Here is an 11,541-nt window from a genome sequence, read left to right as displayed (position 1 = left end):
CCCCACCCCACCCCACCCAGTGTTCAACAGGTACTTATTTTATCGACACCGAGAGGATGAAAGGTGAAGTCGACTCCAGCAGAATTTAAACTCAGAATGCAAAGATGGACGAAATGCCGCTAAGCATTTTGCCCGACATGCTAACGTTTCCGCGTATTGCATCACTTTTAGGAGTAAAAATTGGTCAGTTTAGTTGTTGAAGTTGAGAAAATTTGAAACATAGTCAGATGCAGGTACCTTTTTTTCAAGACATTTTCCTTCAACTTTGACCCGATTGTAACTGAGGTTGCCAATAAAATATCTGGATAATTTTTGGTGTTTAGCAATCAATATTCTTTCCTCTGTTGGATTCCAAGTCAATTTTTTCCCACACTAATGTCTAATTTGATAAGTTTCAATTATCAGAATATGATATCCAAACTGGGGCAAAATGAGTAATGACTAATTTCAATAATTTCTTCTCTTTAACTGCATGATGTGTAAATATCTCGGAAAGACCCACTCCTACAGATTATGAAGAAGCTATAGAGAATATCTTATATTGAGTCTTTGGATTTTGTCAAGTTTTGTTGATTTCAGTATCGTACAATTTTCCCATGATTCTCTTTAATTTAACCTAAATATTTAAAATTTTTGTTGCATTTCTGATTTCAAAGAATGGATATTGATGTCCATGAGTCATTTTTCAAATGTAATTCTGGAAAAATGAAGAGGCAAATTTACCGTATCTTGTCTACTCATTTTGTCCCAACTAAAGATGTCTATTATATACTCAGAGAACGGTGATAATTTTCTGGAATAGTGTTCTGAATATGTTATAGTGTTTGTAATGCATTTAGAGAAGATTGTAGTAGTTTCATGCAGGCATAACGTGGATTCGATCCTCGATCGCCAAATTTCACTTAACAGTTCAACAGCGCTTTTCTCACGGTAAAACAATAGTTTTTCTGTGAGTGACAGCAGCTACATTTGAAAGATGCCTTCGCTAAGCAAAATAATGTCTTTGCTACCTGACCCTTCTAACCTTTTCTAGGTCACCAAAGGCTAGAATAGAGATAACAGGTACCACCAACAAAATCTATTGTTCTCAACAATATGTCTATCCTTCTAGCTGGTTTTGGATAGTTATAAATACTAGAATTGTGAAGGCCATTGTGGTCGACAGGGAGAAATACAACAGGCTGAGAGACATGTGTGGAAGGGGAATTGATCCGCCAGGAGTAGCGGTGGAATTCGATGAATTGCCACCAGTAGTAGAACTGAAAGATCTTGAACCTTTTATGAAATACTAAAAAAGGAAAAAAGTAAGTAAAACTGTTTATTGAAAAAAAGTAAAAATATTTAAAAAAAAGAGAGGAAAAAAAGATGATAAGGGAAAAAAAACAAAGGAAAATGAACGATTGTAAACAGTGTATTAAACGTTCAAATGGTACTGTATGGGAGTTGGGCCCATGCAACCATCTCGTTTTCATTATATAACATCTTCATTTTCATTCGTTTTATATTTTTTGTCCCCACTGTGATGTTCTGTCTGTCCTTGTAGTGTCCCCTCTGTGTTATGGCCGTAGAGCCAAATAAAGAGTTAGTGAAAGTAACCATCATCAGTTAGTGAACAGAGACCAACTAGAGTCATGGCCACAAGCAGGCAGCCACTAAAGACAAACGGCCAGAGGGAGAAAGAAGGTTACAATCAGCGACTATGATACACAACCCCCCTCGACTCTATAACTTTCACTAACTCAGTTTCTTTTCTCTTACAACTTCATTCTATCCCTATTTGTGAATTACTACTACGGAAACGTGTACACACATACCGGCCGAAATTAACTCTTTTTACGTCGCATGCTTTTCCATTTACTAATTACACATACCAATCTGTCGTGGTTTTGGATATATGCAAAGTAACGGTAAATAAATAAGGAGAGTAGGTCAATTACAGCGACTCTATAACTCAGCTGGTACTTATTTTATCAACCTTGAAAGGATAAAAGGTAAAGTCGCCCTCTGTAGAATTTGAACTCAGAACGTAAAGACGGACAAAATGTTGCTAAGCATTTTGCCCAGCGTGCAAACGATTCTAAAAGCTCGCCACCTTATGGGGACAAAAAGTACGAGGGTGTGCTGAAAAGTTCCTGGCTTTAAGGGTATCGCAACCTTCCAAGTTCTTTTTCAAGGCTTAAAAAAACTGTAATAGGTGTACGAATCTGAGAGGGAAATATGTTGAATAAAATCATAATTAACTGATCATTCTGTATTTTCTTTAACCCAAAGCCAGGAACATTTTAGCACCCCTCGTATATTACTACTATTGTAGCAATTGTAGTGATATATTCGGAACAGTTGCTTTAAATCCTTAACCAATACCCTGGTGATTAAAGCGAAAAGAAAACTCTGCTAAAAACAAAAATAACACTTCTTTAAAACGCATCATTGGTCGAATAATGATTTATGATCTCTCAAGTGACAGATAGTCTCAGTCTTGTATTATAATTTCATTCACATCTATGACGCTTTATAGGAATGATAAATCTATCTTTGCATATCGTTGGCACTTTATTTTATCCACCCCATCATTGAACAAAAGCTGATCTTGGTAGGATCTGAACTCAAAACGTAAAGAGCTCTAACTAAATACCGTATAGATTTTGTTAGACGCCCTAACGATTGTGCCAATCGACTGAGAGACAAACGCATTATTAAATTCAGTATCGAGACTTCTCAAGCCGAATAACTTGAAGCTTGTACTTATTTTCTCGATCCCAATAAAATGAAAGGCAAAGTCGACCTCGACAGAATATGAACTCAGAACATAAAGCAGGGAGAAATGCCCGTCGGCATTTTGCCCGGCATACTAACAATTCTACCGGCTCACCACCTTTGTATAAAAACTAGATGTACCCGCCATGATCCGTTAGGGCATATAAGACCCGGTAACGTAAAATATAGGCATTAGTCTTATAAGAGCCTATATGCCCCAATATTCTGTAGTTAATATATTTTAAAAGATCATAAAATAACGACTAAATTATGGCTGGGTGATAACAGTTTACTCAATGTAGCTGTCTCCTGCTTCCGCCACGGCTTTAAGACAGCTCCGGAACCTGGCGCATGTGTTCCCCACTGTTGCCACGGGAAGATCTTCGAACACCTCCTTGATCTTGGTCACCAACTCGGCCTTTGTGTTGCCAGGTGAACTTTGAATACTCAGTCATTTATTTTCGCTACACCAGGCTACGTTTGATTTATTTACCGAATTCTTCACCTTCATAGTATCCCCTCCGCATTCGGAGCTTGTTTCCTTTGGAGCCTCGATTCCCAATCATGCTTCTAAGCTTTTTTTTCTTCTAATATGTTAAAGCTCAAGCAATTACTCGAAAACATTAATGTAGTCGAGCTCCATCAAGACTTATTCTTAGAAATTATTTAACTATCTCTAAGTTAGTATACATTTTGAGGACGAGTTTCTCATTCGGCTTCCTGCAACTCTTTGACAATCTAATTTATGAAAAACTTGAAAGTTTAGTCAATGTCAAGCTCACTTCGGTATTGTTTGTCCCGGCAACTGATCGTAAACGATTCAAGGTTTACGCAAATGCTCTTCTCTGTCTCTTTCCCGCTTCCTTCGATGCATTCATCTTTGTTCCTCTTTGATGGGCAGCATTCTCTCCTTTCCAACATGGACTGGTTTGATCAGGAAGGTGGATGATGCTCTACAAATGTGGAGGGAGTTTGGATTGTTAGTCCTGAAGCAGGAAAACTTGATTACGTTTAGGACAATTACCATGAAAACACATTTTTTATTCTCTTTTTGATCAATCCCAACAATATTCAAAATACTGTCTGTGAGTGAGAAACATCGGTTGTTTACTTAGCCAGATGAGCTCCACATCAGAATTAGCCTTAGATTCATATTTATATCGAGAAATTACCCTCAGATGGTGTATGGAGAGGAATGAGGTGTTGTTATGATAAGCCCTTCAATTTCGGAGACTTCATGGATCGTCATGATGGTTCAAAACAGGTCGCTACAACGAAATAAATCTAATCATTAAACGACACATAGCCAGTGGGATTGTCCAAGAACGACGAGGAGCTGGTGAACTGATTCTTTACTTTTGGTTGAGTGGCACGAGTATCATACAGGACATCACCGTTTAAAACACATTCGCTTCATCACTAACTGAACGGAATAATGTACTGAAACAACGTAATCTGTCCGTAAAATACATTTTCCAACCTCAAGCAAGCTGGACTGCGACAAAGAAGTTTCTGACTTTATTAGCGTCCCGCTGGAATTTATGCTCTTTTTCATGGAATTGTTTTCTGATGAATTTTTATTGTAATATTCTCAAATGAAATAAAGTGGAATAAAAAATTTTTGCCTTTATCCGGAAAAATAACACTCTCATTTTGTGATGTGTCGTAATGTCCGACATTTCCAGGTGAAACAGTTGGGCGGGCGGAATTGGGTTTATCCAAACTGCTAACTTTGTCCCAAATTTCAATAACAATTGGTTCTCATTCTTCGTTCTTCGACAATATTTCTCTCAAATGGGAGAATCAGAAATAGTAAGAGTATTTGCCCTTCACGTGATACGTCAATTATTCAAGTAACGTAGAATCGCAACACATTCAAAATAAATCCCTTTTGAAAGGTTTTTGAAGCAAGTTCATTTTATTTCATTCTATTTGTACTGATATGTGTGACAGTCGGTGGTATCTTCTCGAGATAAATTTAGTAAATCCCAAAGCAAAACTGTTTCTAAATATTTTAGTGTCACTAATCAATGTTTCAAAGTCGTTTTCGGGTGTTTTCTTTTTCATCCAGCTTATTTTTTCTTACTTGTCCCAGTAACATATCAATAATTAAATTTCTCATTATTTCATCGTGTTTATTATCTCACTAATCCGGACGAAAATAACTGGGGATTTATTTGCAGCAGGTTCGTAGGTATTATTATTGTAGCGCCTCTGTGTGTGATTGATATTTCCCAAGGGCAGCTAATAAGGTAGACTATGACGAAAATTTCAGTTGGAAAGGAGCCATCAAAATTACACAAAAGAATATGATTGATGAGGAAAAAGAGCTTTCTGACAATAATAATCATATAAACAATAAATGTTTTCATTTTTAACAACATATACAATGAATAATTACTTCTTGACCCAAAAGGTGTTTGTGTTAGAGTATATATGAAATTATATTTAAAAATCAAGTAAACCGTAATCATTTATGTGATATTTTAGCTTTGGGCTTTTCAGATTTCTAAAACTAGTAAGAATAATTTTGATCTAAATACAAGACAGTACCTTCCAGTCACAACGAACTAACGGGGGAACCCCAACCTGCTAGTTATGGCAATTAAAACTCTCTCAAATCACTCTTTACTGTCTTAAAAGAGAAGGACAATCTTGTTCTAGATGAAATGCCTTGGGTTATAGGTCTGCCCAGTCATGGTCATCTTGGAATAAATAACAACATACTTCGTTGGTTATTTCTTTCTATTTCTCTAAACAGGTGTAGTAGAACACTTGATTATAATGAGACTTATAATATATGTAATGTGTTTAGTTACACTAATGTTGATGTTAAATAATGGGCAGATAACTTAAATTCTAACGTGTTTTTAATTTTGGCCATTTTATTTTCAGTAAATTCTGCAATGGAAGTATATTTGAATCTTACAAATTAAAAAAGTTCTTTGAAATAATTAATAATTTCCCCACAAAATAGATAAACTGCAACCTCAATTGATAGTTCGGTTACATTTTGACGACCATTTACATCGTCGGAAACACTGTACTACTCCAAAGTTGTCCCCCCTGTTTAGGACCCTCTTCATTTTGTGTTTTTCCGTCTTCATTGGAACAAATTTTGTTCGTTTCATCCTTGTGCAAGATTTATCGGGAGTTATGATATTGGTAAGAAATCAATTATTGTTCAATATGCGTAAATATTGTATTCTCTGAATTCAATGTGCAGGTAGAAGGATGCTCGTATTATGTAATTTTAATTGGTTTTTATCATTTTTTAAAAAGAATTCTTATATGCATCACATGCATATTTGTGAGTTACAGGAAAATTGGCCGAACCATAAGAGTGCCGGATAACGCATTACAAGATATTTCGTTTATTGTATCAAGGATCCTGATTTCAAATATCATCTAGGTCGTCTTTTTTTGCCTTTCATTCGTTTAGGATTGAGAATATTCATGCAAATAATATATATATATGCTTGAATCTTTCTGCATAAGCAACTAAAAGCCCGCTTTTCTGCAACAACTGGTCTTGTGCCGAAGAAAGCAATCACACGCACACATACACAAGCGCATATTCATACACAAAATATTCTTGTAGCTGCTCTTAGTGTAAAGTCATTCTTGCACGTGCTACTACATTAAAATATAGCCTAACAGTGATAATGATGATTATATTGATGGATTAAAAAAAACAAAAAACAACAATTTAGCGTTATTGTTTCTGAAGATTGCATTTTTAATGACTTGTGAAATGTATATGTAACACATTGCAAAAGAAGAGATGTTTTAAGATATTGCAGTAGCAGGAATAGTTGAATAGCTGCAAGACCCTCATTAAATTCATTCATATATATAAATTTTATATAAATATATGTGAATTTTATATATATACAAATATATGTGTATTTTATATATATATATAAATGTATATGAATTTTATATAAATATATATGAATTTTATATATAATTCAAGATCATATATGTGTGCGTGTGTATATTTATTTGAAATAATATATAAATGTATATATAAAGATACACACACACACACACACATATATGTATATATATATATATATATATATATGTAATGTGAGATTTTATTGTGGAAACTGAATTTGTATGTGTGTAGGGTATCATTATTTATCGCATACACACACATTTATGCATTATATTTGTGCATATGTGAGTATGGTATTAGAAAGAAATGTAGTCTTCTGATATGCTTATGATTTAAGTAACTGCGGTACGGCATGTTTAATGAAGTGCCGTTTCTAAAGAGTTAGCTTACCTAACCTATTGTATAAATATAATCACACATATTCGTGTGTATTTAATCTCGCTGTGAAATTAGGTCCTTGAGGAGGCTTTTCGTAGTGAAGATTTAAAAAGTAAATAGGAATATCACGATAAAAAAAAATTTAATATAGATTCATAAATTAGTCTGTGCCAAATTTTGATACCATTATTGTTAAAAAAATTCCTTATTACTGGGTGTTGTTTAGCCTGCAAGTCTTTGATCAAAGCAGTTCCAGGCATGACCGTCCAGTCTTTTTTATTGTGTTCTAGTGTATCCCTAGAACTATTCTGTCATGTATGCTTCCTTTTTTTTTAAGTCTGTAGAATAATCATTTGAGGAAGATTTGGTTGGCATTTCTAGCAGATCGTTTGATCGAACAGAGGATTCATTCCTCTGTAAAACATGTTTAGTCCCAGGTCAACCCTGATTTAAAAGATTTTGTGATCAGCGATGCTCCAATCATAACCATCCTGCCCTTTTTTCCATCAGACTCATTGCAACTGGGACTACATTATCCAATGTGTCCTTCTATTTTTAAGATAGTAGCATGTGGCGAAGCGAAATTTGACTTCTTTTCTAGCAGGTTGAACGACTACGAAGAAAACAAGGATTATTATTATAATGTTATTAATAGTATTAGTAGTATCATAATCATATATTGTTTCTAATGTCTATGATATATATATATATATGTCGTAGATAGTAATTCTTGCGTTTCTTATCGCTGTTTTCAACCAAGGATTGTTAGTTTAATGCAGAAAAAGTACAATTCTGTATAGTGTTTCTTTTGTATGAAAGATTGAAGGCGCCATATTAAGGTCTAATTATTTTTCTAATACATTAAATAACATTGCTTTTGAAAATTTTAAAATATTCCTTTCAAAATATGCAGTCAGTTTTAACTTTTCCTAATAGTAATATAGCATTAATAGTTGATTTTAACCATATCTAACTAAATATTAGTCAAATTTATAGCGGGGTTCTAAATGCATTATCATTTCTTTCTGCTGATTTAAAAAAAATAATAATAATTTTCCTTGTTTGTTGTAAAAGAAAAGAAAATCGAAATTTACGTGCAATTCAGTAAGATTTTAGCATTATTGAAATCGGATAAAATGTTGCGATAAAATAAAGACGAGTCGTACGTATGTTCACTGATTGAATGTGTAAAAAAAAAAAAACAACAAAAACGTGCTGTTGAAAATTTTTAGTTAGCTTTTTGGTGGTGTTTGTTCTAAAGCTGAAGAAAGATTTTTTTCTTGTTTATGAATTATATCTAATCATTACAATCTTAATATCTGTACATTAACATATGGATCAAATTCTAAACTTCTTTTATACGCTCTTATCGAACATATCGGAAAAGCTCTTTGATTCCATTTTGCAGTCAGTCCGCTACTTATATAATTAATTTATTGAGAATATTGTTGCTTTCTGTGTGTGCTTATTTTCAAAATTTCTGTTTTGTATAATTATTTTATTTATGAATTTCTAAAATTTGCATTGTTCGATTTGCTTAGTAAGTGTTTCATTGTGGAATGGTATGGAATCATCTTTCCAAGTACTGCCTATGAAAGAATCGGAAGGCCGTACAACTCTACTATTGTAGAGAATATTTGAGATATTCCCATTAATAAAAGGGGATGTAGAATATCGAATACCAAAATACCTTGCGGTATTTAGTTGAGATTTTTTATTGAACATTCCAAGTTCAAATGTCGCCGGGACCAATTTTGCCTGACAGCCGTCCTGAATTGATGAATTAAATACTATTAAAAAAGATATCACAAGCTTATGAATTGTCAGAAGTGAATTTAGACGTTTACAAAAATAATTAAAAATATATAATCAAAAGAAGAATTAAAAAAAAAAAAAAGGTGGGGAAGATGTCCCGTCAGGTATGTCGACAGTCTAATTTATTGGGGAGAGAGAGAGAAAATATTCTGCGTATACATATATAGAGATACGACACTTGTATATACGCATATTATTTCATACGTAAGCATACATATATATACTGATACGACACTAGTATATACGCATATTATTTCACGCGTAAACAAGAAAAAGGATAAGGGAATAGTAATTGTCAGTACGAAGCAATACTAACAGTTGCATATGTATAAACATACACATGCAAGCAGTAGTACGTGTGTATATATACGTAGACAACAAGAACGCGCACAAAACACGGAAGCTCCATCTTCTAAGAAAAGGGCACATTGAATACATTAAAAAACAAAAGACGAAAATGGTCGCGACTGGAATACCCTTGATTGTAGGTTTTGGCTGGTTTGGACTGGAGATGATGAGAGAAAGAAAAATAGTTACTGTTGTGGCTGTTGAAAGGTCAATGAATCAACTCGGTTAACAAAGAAACAGAGGGTCAAGCTTATATGGAAATGTGGACAATGTATTGGTGCTTAGTAATAAGATAACTTTACAACATTCGAAAATACAGTGTAGAGGAACTCCAAGTGTATGAGTAAAATTAAAGGGAGCAAGTGTTCTTAAACAGAAGGGAAGAAAAAAGTTGTGATGCTGATAGCAGTGTTAAAATTGAAGGGAGCAAGTGTCAGGTGATACCATGTACCTAACAGTAGTTTAACTTAGCAAATTGAATGGTCAGCCTACAGGTTGGCTGATATAAAGCATTATGAGGAATAACGATTGAGATATTCCAGGAAGAGATTACCTGAACAGTACCCTATTGCTGAGCTTGCAAACAATGTCGTAAATAATAATTGCATTTGTGAATGGTATTTAGTTTTAGTTGTTAATAGTGACCAAGACAAGAGGGTTCAGGAATGTATTTGATGCTTATTGACCGACTGTGGTTGGGGATAAGAGATTGTCTGACTAAAAATGGTAACTTTCCTGTTTTGATGACAGGTGTAAAAAAATTAAGCTGTGTTAAATAGAAGTAGGTTTCTTTTAAAGGGAATGTAAAGGAGGTGAGAATTTCTTCTCTTGGGGGTCTATGAAAAGCCGTTGTCCACTGACTTCTAGTATCCAAGCAAGAATGTCACTAGGTTATTTTATTCTGGTTTCAGTTTAGATTGCCTGAATGGAAGAGGCAATTTGGTTCTTGATGTATGACTTGAGTAGGTGTTGAATTGTTACTGCAATTAATTCTTGGAGTATTTTGAGCTGGTTTACTTTTTTTATGTAATAAATTAATATGTAATGGAAATAAGTACTGGAAATATATGATATAAGAGAGAAAGCAATAAGAAAATATTTAAAAAATCATTTAATTCCATTACAAAGAATACGTTGATGACTACCAAACTGCTAAAATTTATCCAAGGAAAAGAAACCTGCTAAAAGAAGAAATACAGAGATATCAAAGAATTGTTAGAAATGTGATACACAATTACTATTTAAAATCCTATTTCTTGAAAGCAGTAGTTGTTCATTATTTGAAATTTTAATAACTCAAAGTTTTCTTTTATCTACTTTGGTTCTTATTTGTCCTTTTTTTGTGTTCTTGATAAATTTTAAAATAAAGTATTTTAAATGAATAAATTTTAGTTTATTATATAACCATCTATATTCTGTGCATGTCATTTTATGGATATTTTGTTGTTTTGATGTGTTCAGTAACAGAAAGAAAAGAAACTGAAGAAAACAAAACAGACTTTATGAAAGTATGGTTGTAGTCCTAATACACATTTTTGTTTTATTTGCAATACTACATTCCATCTATCCACCCACCCATCCATCCATCCATCTCTGTCTACTATTCCTGGGAAAGTCATGGAGATAGAGTTGTCATACATCTCCTCCATAGGGTCCTATCGGAAGCAACTGTCATTAAACTTTTTGGCTGGATTCTCAAGAGCATGACCAACTGAGTTTAAGTATCTTGGGCATGATATTCACGAGTGATGGGAAGCTGGAAACTGAATTGGATGCGAGAATTGAGTACTGGCATAATCACAGGCTACCTCCAGCATTTGGTCCTTAAAAGAAGTGAGGTTGGTAAAAAAGACAAAGTCGCTATCTTCAATTTATGCTCATGAATGTTGGATAGTGACTGAAAGAGTACAATCATGAAAACAAGTGGCTGAAATAGGATTCCTCTAGAAGATCTTTGGGATCTTCTAGAGGAAGATCTTGGGGATCAGGGAGTCTCTCTAGGTTGAGCCACTATTTCTCCACATTGAAAGGTTACAGCTCCAGTGCTACAGATACTCCATTCCAATTTTCAGTATTTCCTACATGTTAATATTAACAGAAAGAGAGTGTGTATTTCTTAATGTCTTCTGAATAGTTTATTAACACACCATTTAATAACCTGGTGGTGTTCTAGGATTGGAGATCAGTGCTTACGATTGATTTATTGGTAACCGCATTTAACCCTTTAGAATTTAAACCAGCCATGTCTGGACAAAGTGTTCTAGCTGTTTTATGTTCAAACTAGCTATATCTGGCCTCACACCAATCCAACAATGTCATTTTAGAAATATACGGTCGTATTG

The 11,541-nt window shown here is 34.1% G+C and overlaps 1 protein-coding gene across 1 annotated transcript in view; it reads left to right on the top strand.

The window, feature by feature from the left end:
- The first annotated feature begins 1,284 nt into the window (after positions 1 to 1,284).
- Positions 1,285 to 11,541, top strand: part of LOC106871559 (uncharacterized) — a 73,524-nt gene continuing 63,267 nt past the window's right edge. Inside the window, exon 1 of the mRNA XM_052968706.1 lies at positions 1,285 to 1,304. The gene's annotated coding sequence lies outside the window, so the exon portion shown is untranslated. The remainder of the gene's footprint in view (positions 1,305 to 11,541) is intronic.

Source organism: Octopus bimaculoides, chromosome 6, assembly GCF_001194135.2.
Source record: "Octopus bimaculoides isolate UCB-OBI-ISO-001 chromosome 6, ASM119413v2, whole genome shotgun sequence".
NCBI lineage: Eukaryota > Metazoa > Mollusca > Cephalopoda > Octopoda > Octopodidae > Octopus > Octopus bimaculoides.
This window is presented reverse-complemented; position numbering and strand designations above follow the sequence as displayed.